Source organism: Carettochelys insculpta, chromosome 3 (assembly GCF_033958435.1).
Source record: "Carettochelys insculpta isolate YL-2023 chromosome 3, ASM3395843v1, whole genome shotgun sequence".
Classification (NCBI taxonomy): domain Eukaryota; kingdom Metazoa; phylum Chordata; order Testudines; family Carettochelyidae; genus Carettochelys; species Carettochelys insculpta.
The window spans coordinates 129104121-129117942 of record NC_134139.1 but is presented as its reverse complement, the minus strand read 5'-3'; positions in this window follow the sequence as shown (position 1 = coordinate 129117942).

Sequence of the window (13822 nt, the reverse complement as noted above, 5' to 3'; positions counted from 1 at the left end):
TTTAGCAGACAATACAAAATCACATAGTCTTTACCAAACTTCAAAGGAAATGATTAGCAATGAATGCATGCTTTCTCTCTCTTCTCTCTTTAAAATGGTAAATCTACTCAGGACGGATATTCCTTAGCTGGATTTTTCTGACTTTGCAGCATTTAGTCAAAGGCAGAAATCGTTTGCCTAAACTGAAAAATAATTCAAGTAATGAGAAATGCAAAACACGCACATGCATGCAGGCACACAGGCACATACACACACACACACACACACACACACACACACACACTTCATTCCTAAAAGATTCATTTTTTGAATTGGCAAAAAAAATAATAATAAAGAATCTATATCTGCAGTGATAAAGCTAGACTTCTCACTCCACAGTATCTCCATCTTCAGTTAGATTGCTTGCAGATCTGCTGAAATTAGATGTCACTGTAAATTATAGTGTAGACCGAGTTACTAGCCAAGGCTATGAAGGGTAGACACATAAAAACAAGGTGCTATTGAAGGTAATTACTTCTGATCTTAACGTTCTAAGTGACAAAATTGGTGCTGATGTGCTATTTACATCAGAAGCTCCCTTTTAGTTGACACTGACTAGATCTAGACCATTTCTCCCCCGCATGGTTTTGGTTTTGATTGATAATACTTAAAATCCACCTTGCAGAAAACAGCAGACGGCAAAACATCATTCATCCTAGCATAAAAAAAATGACTGCCATATCTTCAAGAGTGGGAAGAGATATGATTTCCCCTCAAGACGCACACATACAACCCCCAAAGTTAAATTCATAATAAAGCCAGTTTTGGACAAAACCTTTTAGACCAGGAAGAACTCACCAATAAGAGACACAGTCCTCTTTAATGACAGAACATAAACTAAAATGCAAGACCTGGTGGCCTGCTTAGGGATGAAAATGTGTGATACTTGATCATTTAAATAGGTAATAAAGTGACAGAAAAAAAATCCTATTCAGAGGCCCATAACATATGTCAGTGAGCTACAGAAATAAATCACAATTTTTAAAGTATTTACATATCTAAGACTTTCTGAAAATCCCACGTAGTACCTATCTGCATCTTTAGGTACCTAAATACCTTTGAAAATCTGGCCCACAATACATGGATCAATAGTAACCATGGTTACAATTCCATGTTCTTCAGGTTTATAAGTAAATCAGTTAATATCAGGACCTGCCTCATCAGTATATGTTCCCCAACAAACTAGGATGACCAGGTGACTGGTTTTTGACTGTCAAAAAGAGATCCTGGTGGCTCCAGTCACGACTGCTGATCAGATTGTTGACTATGCGGCTGACAACGCCACACAGCAGGGCTAAGGCAGGGTACCTGCTAGCTTCTTCATTGCACCGTTCCTGGGAAGCAGCTGGCATGTCCCTCCTCCAAGTCCTATGTGTAGGGGCAGCCAGGGGGCTCTGCACACTGTGTCCACCCAAACACCACCAAGGGACCAAGGTTAATGGGAGCAGCAGGAGTGGTGCCTGTATGGAGTGGTGTCAGTGGTTGGTTTGTGGAGCCACCTGGCCACATCCCTGCATGTAGAGCTGGGAGGAAGATATGTCAGATGCTTCTGGGACATACTTGAGGTAAACAATGCCTGGAGACTGCACCCCTGACCTCTTCCAGGCCCCCACCCCCTGCGCCAGCCCTAATCCCCCATTTCACCCTCCAAAACCCTCAATCCCAGTCCAGAGCTCCCTACTTCACCCCAGATCACTCATCCTCATCTCCACTTCAAAGCTTGTGTCCCCAACTGGAGCCCTTACCCACTTCTAACACCCAGCTCTCTGCTCCAGCCTTGATCCTCTTCCCACCCTCCAAACCCATCAGTTGCAGCTCAAAGCAAACCCCTAAACCCCAAATGCCTCATTTCCAGCCCCACCTCAGAGGCTGCACCTGCCGCTGAAGTGCTCACTAACCCCCCAACACCCAGCGCCATGCCACTCAGTCACAGTCCAGGGGTCATTCCTACTCCCAAAACTTCTTATCCTAGGCCCCACCCCAGATCCCACACCCCAGCCAGAGCCCTCGCCTTGACATCCCAGCCCACTCCCTCAGCCTCTATCCCCTCCTGTGCTACAGATCCCCCACTCCAGATCCTCCCCCCCCCACCTTAGTGCTCTCACTCCCTTCCACAGCACAACCTCCTGAGCCTGTCTGGTTACAAATGACTGAGTGAGGATGGAAAGAACATGTAATGTTCAGCGGGATATGGAGTGACTGGAGTCGGGGCCTCAGAGAAGAGGCATCATGGGAAGTGGGGCAAAGGTGTCTGGTGTTAAAGTTGGCAACCCTACAGGAAATACTGTATATGCAAACACTGTCATTAGGTAACCTGTTGTCAAGGGCTATGATGATGTGCTCCATGGGCCTGTAAGTACCAAGCAGTTTTTGCTGAACACCAAAACCAGGCAAAATTAACTCCAAATTCACATGAAGTGGCTCTTCAGGCCAGCTTCATGCCAGGGTTTCCCCCTCACCCTTGAGGGCTGAACCAAGCCCCTGCTCACCAGAGCCGTGTCTACACTAACTGGCTATTTCGAAGTATCCACGCCAACTTCGAAATAGCGCCCACCACGTCTATACGCGGCAAGCGCTATTTCAAAGTTGAAATCGATGTAAGGCGGCAAGACGTTGAAGTCGCTATCCTCATGAGGAGATGGGAATAGCGCCCTACTTCGACGTTGAACGTCAAAGTAGGGTACATGTAGATGATCCGCGTCCAGCAACATCGAAATAGCAGGGTCCTCCATGGCGGCCATCAGCTGAGGGGTTGAGAGACGCTCTCTCCAGCCCCTGAGCTCTATGGTCGCCACGTGCAGCAGCCCCATAAAGCTCCCCACCCCCTTATTTCCTGTGCAGGAAGCTGACAGCTCGTGCAGCCAGCAGCACTGCCATGTGCCCAGCCTGCACGTCCCTCCGCAGCCTCAAGCCAGCACCCTGCACCCCATGGCAGCCAGCCAGCCCCCCAAGCGCCCACAGGGCACCCCGCCCAAGGGGACCCAGGGCTCCCAGCCTGCCAGCCAGAGGGGGAAGAGGCAGCAGGGCCCCTCCTGGATGGAGGCTGAGATCTGGGACCTGCTGGGCCTCTGGGGCAAGGAGGAGGTGCTCCAGGTAACGGGGAGCAAGAGGCGGAACGCGGATGCTGCAGCAGGGTTATGTCCGGGCCCAGGACACGGCCAGCCAATCTGGGGCCACCTCCGCTGCTTGCCCCTTTTACAGGGAGCTCAGGAAAATCCTGGGACCCCGGTACACTTCCTCCCCGCTGGCCACCCTTGACACATCGGCCGATGAGCCCCAGCAGGCCCTGGAGACAGAGTCCGCCCCAGAGGCCAGCCCTGCACCACAGGGGCTCCCCCAGGAGCCCACCCCTGGGACACCGGAGGAGGAGGAGGAGGGGGCCTCCAGCGACGGGGGGCTCCAGATCGCCTTCCTCTCCCACAGCTCCAGCAGGGAGTCCACCTGATGGCTGTCCTCCGACCGTGGAAGCGGAGCGTCAGGTATGTACCCCCCGGTGCACACCCCCCGGGTTAAGGGGCAGGGACAAAAGACATGACCAGGGCCCTCCACACACCCAGATGACCATGGCCCCGAAGACAGCAATGGCATGTCCCTCAGAAGAGTCCATCAGCCTCTTCCCCCCAGCAGGACAGCGCTATGCCCCATCCCTGGGGATGGGGGGAGTGGAACCTAGGGTCCCCTGCGGGGGGATTGGACACCCATCATCACCAGCAGCAGCATCTGCGGGGGACGGGGATGGGGAACCAGCAGCAGAGGAGTCGGGGGACAAGGGCCATGGGTCAGGGCCCAGACTAACGGCTGTCTCCACTCTTCTCCCCCACCTCTGTTCCGCAGCTGCACCATCGGAGAGCCCGGAGAACACCGGCACGCCGTCTGTGGTCCCAGAAAGCCCACCGGGGCCATCCCACCAGGCCAGCCCCATGGCGGAGCACGGACCAGCCCCAGGACGAGCCCAACAGAGGCGGGGCCATCTGCGGGCGTCCACGGACCCCCAGCTGCTCGCCACCCTCCGGCGTCAGCTGGAGGTGTCCGAGTGGCGCCTGCAGGTGGAGGAGTGGCAGCTCCATCTCCAGGAGCGAGCGCTGGCCTGGCGCCAGGAGGCTTGGGGGACCTTCATGCGCACCTTCGATACCATCGTGCGGCACTTCGCCCCCCCGCCGCTCCACCTGCCGCTCCACCCGCTGCTCTGCCTGCCATTCCTCCACCATCGGCCGTCCTGGGGCCTGCCACCAAGGGGGACCACGGGCCTCCGGACACCGCCCGGCCTTATCTGCCAGTTCTCCTGGCCCCCACACAGCCTCGACCGGGCCTTCAGCCAAGACGTGGATCGCGCCCCGCAACACCAGGCGCAGGACAATAGGGGTGTATGGCCAAGGATGTTGCCCCCCAAGGCCCCCTCCTTTGGACTCATTCCCCCCATGTTTGTGTAAATAGTTTTTGTTCTACCCCTGTTTTGTACCTGTCCCCCCATGTACATAGTTCCCCCCTTCTTATCCTGTTTTCATATTAATAATACAAAGGGTGGCAGGGTTTTGTTTAAAAAAAAAGTCCATTTTTTTATTGTACAGAGGCGTGGGGGGGTGTGCTCTCGGGTTCTCTCTGGAGTGGGCGTGGGGGCGGGGAGTGTTGTGGAGGATGGGGGGTGCAGTGGGTGGCTCACCTGCAGCTGGCCCTGCCAGCGTTCACCCCGCAGCCTGGTCAAAATGGGCCCACAGGGCCTCCCGGACCCAGGTCCCCTCAGGGTTGACCTGGCAACTGGGGCAGCAGGTGGCTGGACGTCGGCCCTGCCAGCCTCAACAGCCCAGCCCTGGAAGAAGGCCTCTCCCTTGCTCTCCACCAGGTTGTGGCGTGCGCTGCACGCACCCACAACCTGGGGGATGTTGGTGAGGCCTGCATCCAGGCAGGTGAGGAGACACCTCCAGCACCCTTTGAGGCGGCCGAAAGTGCGCTCGACCACCTGGCGCGCATGGTTCAAGCGCGTGTTGAACCGCTCCTGGCTGGCTGTGACATGGCCCATGTAAAGGTGCATGAGCCAGGGCCGGAGGGGGTACGCTGCGTCTGCGACGATGCAGAGGGGCATGGTGGTGTCCCCCACAGGGATCTCCCACTGGGGGATGTAGGTCCCCACCTCCAGCCGGCGGCACAGGCCCGAATTTCTGAACACCTGGGTGTCGTGGGTGCTGCCAGGCCAGCCAACATAAATGTCCAAGAGGAGGCCCCAGCTGTCCCCCAAGGCCTGGAGGACCACTGAATGGTATCCCTTCCTATTGAGGAAGCGTCCTCCGCTGTGCTCTGGGGCACGGATGGGGATATGGGTCCCATCCAGAGCCCCAAAGCAATTTGGCAAGCCCAGGCTGGCCAACCCCACGATGGCAGCATCTGGGTCCCCAAGCCGCACGAGCCTGTGGAGGAGCAGGGCATTGATTGCACGGACGACCTGCAGGGGAAGGACATGAGAGAGCACTGGTGAGGGGTGTGCAGGGTGTGTCTGGCCCTCCACCCCAGGGCTCCACCCCCCAGGCTCCCCCTCCCGTGGGTCCTCTTACCTCCATAAGGACAGCCCCAACGGTGGCCTTGCCCACACCAAACTGCTGCCCTACGGATCGGTAGCTGTCTGGAGTGGCCAGCTTCCAGACAGCGATGCCGATCCATTTCTCTACAGTGAGGGCACGTTGCATGGGGGTGTCCTGGTGCTGTAAGGCAGGGGTGAGCCACTGGCAGAGCTCCAGGAATGTCTGCCAGCTCATTCAGAAGTTCCAGAGCCAGGGGTCATTGTCCCACTCACCGAGCACCAGCTGCTGCCAGCAGTCCTTGCTCGTGAGGTATCTCCACAGGCGGCGGCGTGTGCGGCGGAGGTGGGGGGGCTGGGAGGGCAGCAAGGTCTGGGGCTGCTTCCTCATCCCCTGGGGGCAGCTCATCTTCCTGAAATAAAAGATGGTCGGCTGCCTCCTGCATGGCACTGAGCAGGGCAACCACTGCTCCTGCAGGGGCAGTTGTGTGGGACTCTGGCTGCTGCTGCTGCTGCTGCTGCTGCTGCTGGGGATTCATGCTGCTTACACGGGATGTGTGTGCCTGTGGCTCTGCAGACCGCGTGCTGTGCAGGCTGAGTGTGTCTGGGAGGGGCCTTTTAAGGGAGCGGCTAGCTGTTGCCCCAGAAGTGCTAGTCCGCCCTGTGACCCTGTCTGCAGCTGTTCCTGGCACCCTTATTTCAATTTGGGCTGCTTTGGTGTGTAGACGCTCCCCTGCAGCGCCTACTTCGATGTAGTGCTGTCCAACGTCGACGGCACCGGCCCTGGTGGATGTGTAGACGCTCTTCATCAACATAGCTTATTTCGATTTCGCTACATTGAAATAAGCTATTTCGATGTAGCATCCCAGTGTAGACGTACCTCAGGAGTGGGTGAGTTGCATGATCATAGGCCAGAGGACTTCTAAACAGAGAGAGGGACTTTCAGCTAGTGGCTGGACAGAAGTAGCAGTTGCACCTTCAAAGCACTCCTTCTCTCCATCCTGGACACACAAATACCTCTTGCTTCTCTGGCTGGCACTAGCACTGCTAACCAATACCTGTGCCTCTTGCCTGCTCCCCCAAGCTAAGGCCGGAAGTGATCTTTTGTTTATACATGTGTATGTGCATGTGTAACTCACACACCTATGTGTGGTTAACTGTCCCATGCGGTATCAGAGAGGTAGCTGTGTTAGTCTGTAGCTTTGAGAACAACAATAAGTTTTGTGGAACCTTATAGGCTAACAGGTATTTCGGAGCATAAGCTTTCGTGGGCAAAGACCCGCTTCATCAGATGATGCATCTGATGAAGTGGGTCTTTGTCCACAAAAGCTTATGCTCCAAAATATCTGTTAGTCTACAAGGTGCCACAAGACTTCTTCTTGTCCTATGTAGTGATACCTGGACCACTTCACCAAGAAAGAGTAGCTGCATTCTATAGCCTAAGTTCAGAACCAGCTGGCCTTCAGCTCAAGCTGAAATAGCATCAGCAGTAAGCTCCAGAAGTCCTAGGTTCAAGTCCTCCTAGGGGTAGTTGCACGTCTCTAAGTTGGATGTTTGTAACTTGAGGAATGCCTGTACTATGGAGTTAGACAGGTACCTTTGAATACGTACCATGTTTGTATTTCCATAGGTCTGTGAAGCAAATGAGCTTCAGAACAGCATATGTAGTCACTTAAACTGAGAGGCAGGTGACTGCCTTTACTATTTCTACTGTTTGATCAAAAAAGGTAAGTGTTGTCTTTAGCTGTCTTTGCACCTCTTTTGTCATGATCACTTTTCATGAATATTCTGACCAGATAGTTGCTTTCATAAATTTCAGTGAAATAGTAGAATTAATGTGATTATTGGAGAAAAAAAATCACAGAAACTGAATTTTGAAATGTTCATGCTACATTCCTCCAGTGGGGTAACAGGATGTTTACCATGTGACCTCTGTATCCTGTCGATAAACAACCCACACATTTAAAACTATGAATATTTAATATTCACAAACTATTTGGAATGACTTCACATAATGATTTTTTTTAAATTGCTCACGCAAAACAAATTCATCACATACATTATTTGCTCTGAATTATTTGCTTACATGTGGTTGAACTGGTCAGAGACTGGGATGGGACAGGCTCTCTTAATAGTTTCAGCTGAAGTCATGTACCATGGCTCAGAGCCAAAGTCAGAAACTGGATCCCTGGTCAGGGCCAGGTTACCTGGGGCAGGAATGGCACTAGGAAGAAGCAGAAACAGAAGCAATCCCAAAACTAGGCAAGTGCTTTAAGCAGGTATTATGCAGCTAGTGTTGAGAGTGGGTGTGCTGGTCTCCTCAACCAATCAGTTAGCTCAAATGGGGTTCACTAGACTGCTTAAGGTTTAGGCTAGAGGGTAAGCAGGCCTGCTGCTGGCTTTTATGCCAGACAAAACTGAAATATTGTATGCAGCTAATTTTGCCAAATTTGCTCTTTTTCATCTGCAGCCACTCATATCTTCAGTCTTTCAACTTGTCTTCTTCAGCACTTTGTTAAGAAAAAAGATAACATGTGCACATTTACACTTTAAAAACTGAAAAGAAAACAATACAGGAAATGACTCATGGATTATTATAAAGCCTATGACAACAGCTGAAACTGCTGATTAGTCTACCCAACACACTAGCTTCTGTGATAATTTGTCCTCCATCCTTCCCCTGCATTAATTTCTTTCTTCCTGTTGCGTCTTGACATGTGCCAACTTTGAAAGCTTTTTAGAGCAGGGATTGCTCTATTATGGATGTGTGCAGTGGCTAGAACAAATGGGTGGTGAACCATACAAGGCTAACGTCTTGCAAATACTAAAGAATAAAAGAGAGAGCAACTTTGTAACAATGAAAAGTAGAATGTTTCTTGGGTCATTTCTTCCATATGACTCAAATGAAGTTTTATTTTCTAAACAGAATTTATATACCAACTGCTAAACTACTTGAGTTCTGAAAACAAAGCCAACACTTATTAAAGGTGACAGATTCACTAGCAGGTAAGCCAACAGACAAACGAAGAAAATTAGTATTTCCCAAATGCATCTTCTACGAAAGCTTCCTATTTATTTTATTTTTGTTTGTTTCTTCTAAGTCATTCTATTGTGCTGCCAAATGACATAGAAAAACAGGCACCAGACTTTCATTTGTTGCCTTTTTCAATTCATATTTAAATAACGTATTTCATTTTAATACCCTACATATGATAGATGCATGTCCTCATAAAACTATTAGGAAAGAAAATACAAAAAAGCTGCAAAGTAACCTTCAAAGACACCAAAAATATGACAATGGAGGAATGAGGATTTAAAGCATCAAAGTATTTTAATTGTTGAGGCCAAAGATGCAATGGGAGGCAGGCAAGGGATTGCATTTCACGTTATTTTTTTCTGCAATTTAAAAATCTTCACACTTCAACAGTAACCCATGAATAAAGTAATTGTATTTCAAAATACCCCAGAAGTGAAATGGGAGGTGTCATTTTTATCTCTTTCTGTTCATTAGCCATTCTTTCTCTTTCCATAACATTCAAGGCACACTCAAAGCCATAAACACTTGTGTATACCTCCATTTTTGTTTAACAATTACGCTTAGCCTCTACATTTCCTGTTTAACATAAGCATACAATTTAACTTATAAAGTCAATACCAAACTGACCACTCAGTAATATTTGGAAACTCCTTGAACACTGCAGCTCTTTTCAGTTTTTGCTCATATGAAACATTAATTATCTTTGCAGCATGTTTGACCTGATACTAAACGTAAGCATACAGTCAAATCACTAACTTGTACATGAGCAAAAAATCTTCCTTTAGTGAATTGTAGCATATAATAAAAAATGTAAAACTGGGGAAACAAACCTCCCCGCCAATAAATAAATAAACAAATAAATAAATAAAACCTTCAGCATAATGTCACCATGCTGTGATGGATAATGCAGTTCCTTCCAACTGATAATTCTCACATGAGGCATTCCTATTAGAACCTTAATCTTCTTCAGGAATTTTCCCCAGATAAAATCATACAATTTCTACATTCTAGTGTACCTGATTGTCAAATATGGATTTATTAGACTTAACTGCTTGTAAAATGGAGGGCACTTTCTTACCCTGCTTTTTTGTATCTTGCTTTAATGATTAGAACAGTTTCCATCATCTGCTTCCACTTTCTTTGTCATTTATCTAAAAAACAAGATTCTCACAAGGAAACACAGTTTGAGCTGAACTATAGTAACCTTTGGGAACTCTCCCTCCAAAACAAGATTTTTTTCCCCTTGCCCTCAGCATTTCAGTAACATTAATCCCTCATTAAAGCGTGTGTTAAAGCATCCTTGTAATTTCTATTAAGGTACCTGCCTGATGTCACCAGAAAAATACACATGCTTACAAGATACCTCCCATGGGCCTCAAACACTGAAAAAACATCACCAATCTAAAAAAAAAATGCTCTAATTTGACTCAAAGCTTGGTGACAACACTGGATGAGCAAAACATATATGTATCAAGTCATACTCCTTACCATCTTTCCTCCTCCTCTCACTGGGACTTTCCCAGATTTGCCAATCTCAAATACTCAGAATTCATGGCTCTGGTTACAAAAGGAAAAAAAGAGACCGAGAGAGAGAGAGAGAGTTTGGCTTAGAAGTCATAAGATATTTAAAACATAATCTGTTTTGAGTTATTTTTGTTTGTCTACTTATTTTTGAGTTTATTATCCAGATGTACTTTGGATCTCTTCTGAAACTTTTCTCCACCAGCAGGACCCACCCAGAACAAGATGGCACCTCTGAAATCCAAATCTGGTGAAGTCATCACTGACAAAGCCAAACAGATGGAGTGCTGGATTGAGCACTACTCCGAGCTGTACTCACGCGAGAACATTGTGGTTGACGCAGCCCTCGATGCCGTCGAGCTCCTACCAGTAATGGATGAACTGGATCAAGAACCGACTGTGGATGAACTGAAGAGAGCCATTGACAGCATTGCAGCAGGAAAGGCCCCTGGTCAGGATGGTGTACCACCAGAGGTAATCAAATGTGCCGCGGACACACTCCTGGAACCCCTACATGAGCTACTGTGCCTGTTCTGGAAAGAAGGTGAGGTTCCACAGAATATGCACGACGTTAATATTGTAACGTTGTATAAGAACAAAGGAGACAGAAGCGACTGCAACAACTACCATGGAATCTCCCTCCTAAGCCACTGGTAAACTGTTCGCTCGCGTCATCCTTGGCAGACTCCAGAAGATTGCTGAGAGGGTGTACCCCGAACCGCAGTGCAGATTCCACGCAGAGAGGTCTACCATTGACATGGTCTTCTCTCTAAGGCAGCTGCAGGAGAAGTGCAGGGAGCAGAGGAAGCCACTCTACATAGCCTTCATCGACCTGACCAAGGCTTTTGACATGGTCAGCAGGGATAGTCTGTTCAAACTGCTCCACAAGATAGGCTGTCCTCCACGGTTACTCAAGATGATCCAGTCTTTCCACGAAGACATGAGAGGAACCATCCAATACGACGGCGCATTATCGGATGCTTTCAGAATCAGGAGCGGCGTCAAACAAGGATGCGTGCTTGCTCCGACATTGTTCGGGATCTTCTTCACACTCCTCCTGAAGCATGCCTTTGGATCTTCAACAGAGGGCATCTTGCTGTACACAAGACCTGATGGGAAACTGTTTAACCTTGCAAGGCTGAAAGCTAAGTCTAAGGTGCGAGAAGTCCTCATCAGAGACATGCTGTTCGCAGACGATGCTGCTGTAGTGTCTCACACAAAAGACCAGCTTCAAAAACTACTGGATCAGTTCTCCAAAGCGTGCAAGGACTTTGGGCTTGCCATCAGCCTAAAGAAGACAAATGTACTCGGTCAGGATGTTGCTGAATCCCCATCAATCAGCATTGACAACTATACGTTAGAGGTCGTCCACGAGTTCGTTTACCTCGGGTCCACCATCACTGACACCCTGTCATTGGACACTGAGCTAAATAGGAGGATCGGAAAAGCGGCCACAACTCTGTCCAGACTCCGCAAGAGAGTGTAGAATAACAACAAGCTGTACACTCGCACCAAAATGCAAGTCTACAGAGCCTGCATCCTCAGCACCCTCCTTTATGGCAGCGAGACTTGGACCCTGTATGCCCGCCAGGAAAAGAGGCTGAACGTCTTCCACTTGTGCTGCCTCAGGCGCATCCTTGGAATATCATGGAAGGACAGAGTGACCAACACCGCCGTCCTCGAGCAAGCTGGAGTCCCAACCATGCACACCCTCCTCAGGCATCATTGACTCCGCTGGCTTGGCCACGTCCACAGGATGAATGATGGAAGGATTCCAAAAGACATCCTGTATGGTGAGCTAGCCTCTGGCAAAAGACCTCCTGGATGCCCCCACCTGCGTTACAAAGATGTCTGCAAGAGAGACCTCAGAGAGGTAGACGTTGAGCTGGATGGTTGGGAAGAACTAGCAGACAACCGCAGCAGATGGAGGCAGGGGTTACACAAGGGCCTTCAGAAGGGCGAGATGAAGATCAGACAGCTAGCAGAGGAGAAGCGAGCGCACAGAAAGCACAATAAGGACTTGCCAGACACCCACTACATCTGCAAGAGATGCAGCAAGGACTGTCACTCTCGTGTGGGTCTTTATAGTCACAATAGACACTGTAAATGAAGTCCTCAATTGAAACTTTAAAGGGAGCGATCCATAGTCTGTGCAGACTGAAGGATGCCTACTAGTAACAGAGAGTAAGCCGTGCTAGTCTATACACTATCAAAACAAAAAGCAGTCAAGTAGCACTTTAAAGACTAGCAAAATAGTTTATTAGGTGAGCTTTCGTGGGACAGACCCACTTCTTCAGACCATATCCAGACCAGAACAGACTCAATATTTAAGACACAGAGAACCAAAAACAGTATGTCCTCCTTGCTTACTGTTTTTGGTTCTCTGTGTCTTAAATATTGAGTCTGTTCTGGTCTGGATATGGTCTGAAGAAGTGGGTCTGTCCCACGAAAGCTCACCTAATAAACTATTTTGCTAGTCTTTAATGTGCTACTTGACTGCTTTTTGTTTTGATAATAATATCCTGCAGCATCCTGAATGAACTTTACAGAATCTAATTAAACTTTATTGAGTTTAGTTTAATACTTTGGGGCCTATTGCGTTAAAAATGCAACTGTGTATGTATTACTATAAATGTGTTACTGTGACTGACTAGTGCAATCTCTGGAAGGAGCAATACATGTGAAAAGGATTTTCTAGGAGGTATATGGGGACATGGGACTGCAAATGACCCCTTTCAAATCCACTCTTCTGAGGCTATACCCTGGCAGAGGAGATCCCATCGCCTTCTAATTCCCTTTCCTGGAAACTCCAGATCAAAGAGCTCTATATACAGTATAGACTTTGTTATGAGAATGCACATTCTGAGTTGATTCTGTCATGAAATTGTGATTACAGAACAGAATTGTTTTGTGGAGTTTTGGAGGATCCCACTTGGAAAGCCCATGTTAGAGTCGGGATAATTTTTTGTAAAATCAGTGAGATGTGTGTATTATTTTAATGAGTTTATTTTCTTTAGAGCTTTTACATAAGAATTAAATAAGCATACATAAAAAGAGCTGTGTGGTTTCTATAACCTTGGGCAGTCACACTGTTAACTGTCTCTAGGGAGAAAGCAAGCAAGTTGTTTGGGCAGCCTGCCTCTGTTGGGAATAACACAGCAAAGACTGGGGACTGTATAAGAAAGTGGAAATAGCCCTTTCAGAAGGAAGTGAAACGCAGGTGTCTACTAAAAAAAGGCAGTGGCTGGGGAGCTGGTATCTGCAGAGTGAGTGCCCTTGCTGTACCCCTGAGAGTGAATACAAGTACAGCAGCTCCAAATTGTGAAAGACAATCAGCCCTAGATGCTGGGGGGTTTAAGTGAAAACAGGCAGAAAAGTGAGAAAGCTGCGAGCCAACAGTGAATGATGCCTTATTGAGTTTCTGCCTCTTTCAAAGAGCAGACTGAAGCAACCCAGAGGCTGATCTTGTTCGCGCTCAGAACTTAACTAAAAATTTCACCTGTGGTCAGGGACAAAGATGAGAAAATTCATCTCAAAAGGTAAATGATTGAGAATATTGTGAGTAGCTGAGCAGGGGTAATTAGAATGCAACTGGAGGCTCAGTGAGGAGGCTTCCATTACAAATAGCTGCTGTAATATGAAAACATGGTGAATAACTCTTCCATATCACAATAGCTACATATAGTTGTATTGCATAATACCCTGTGCAGCTACAT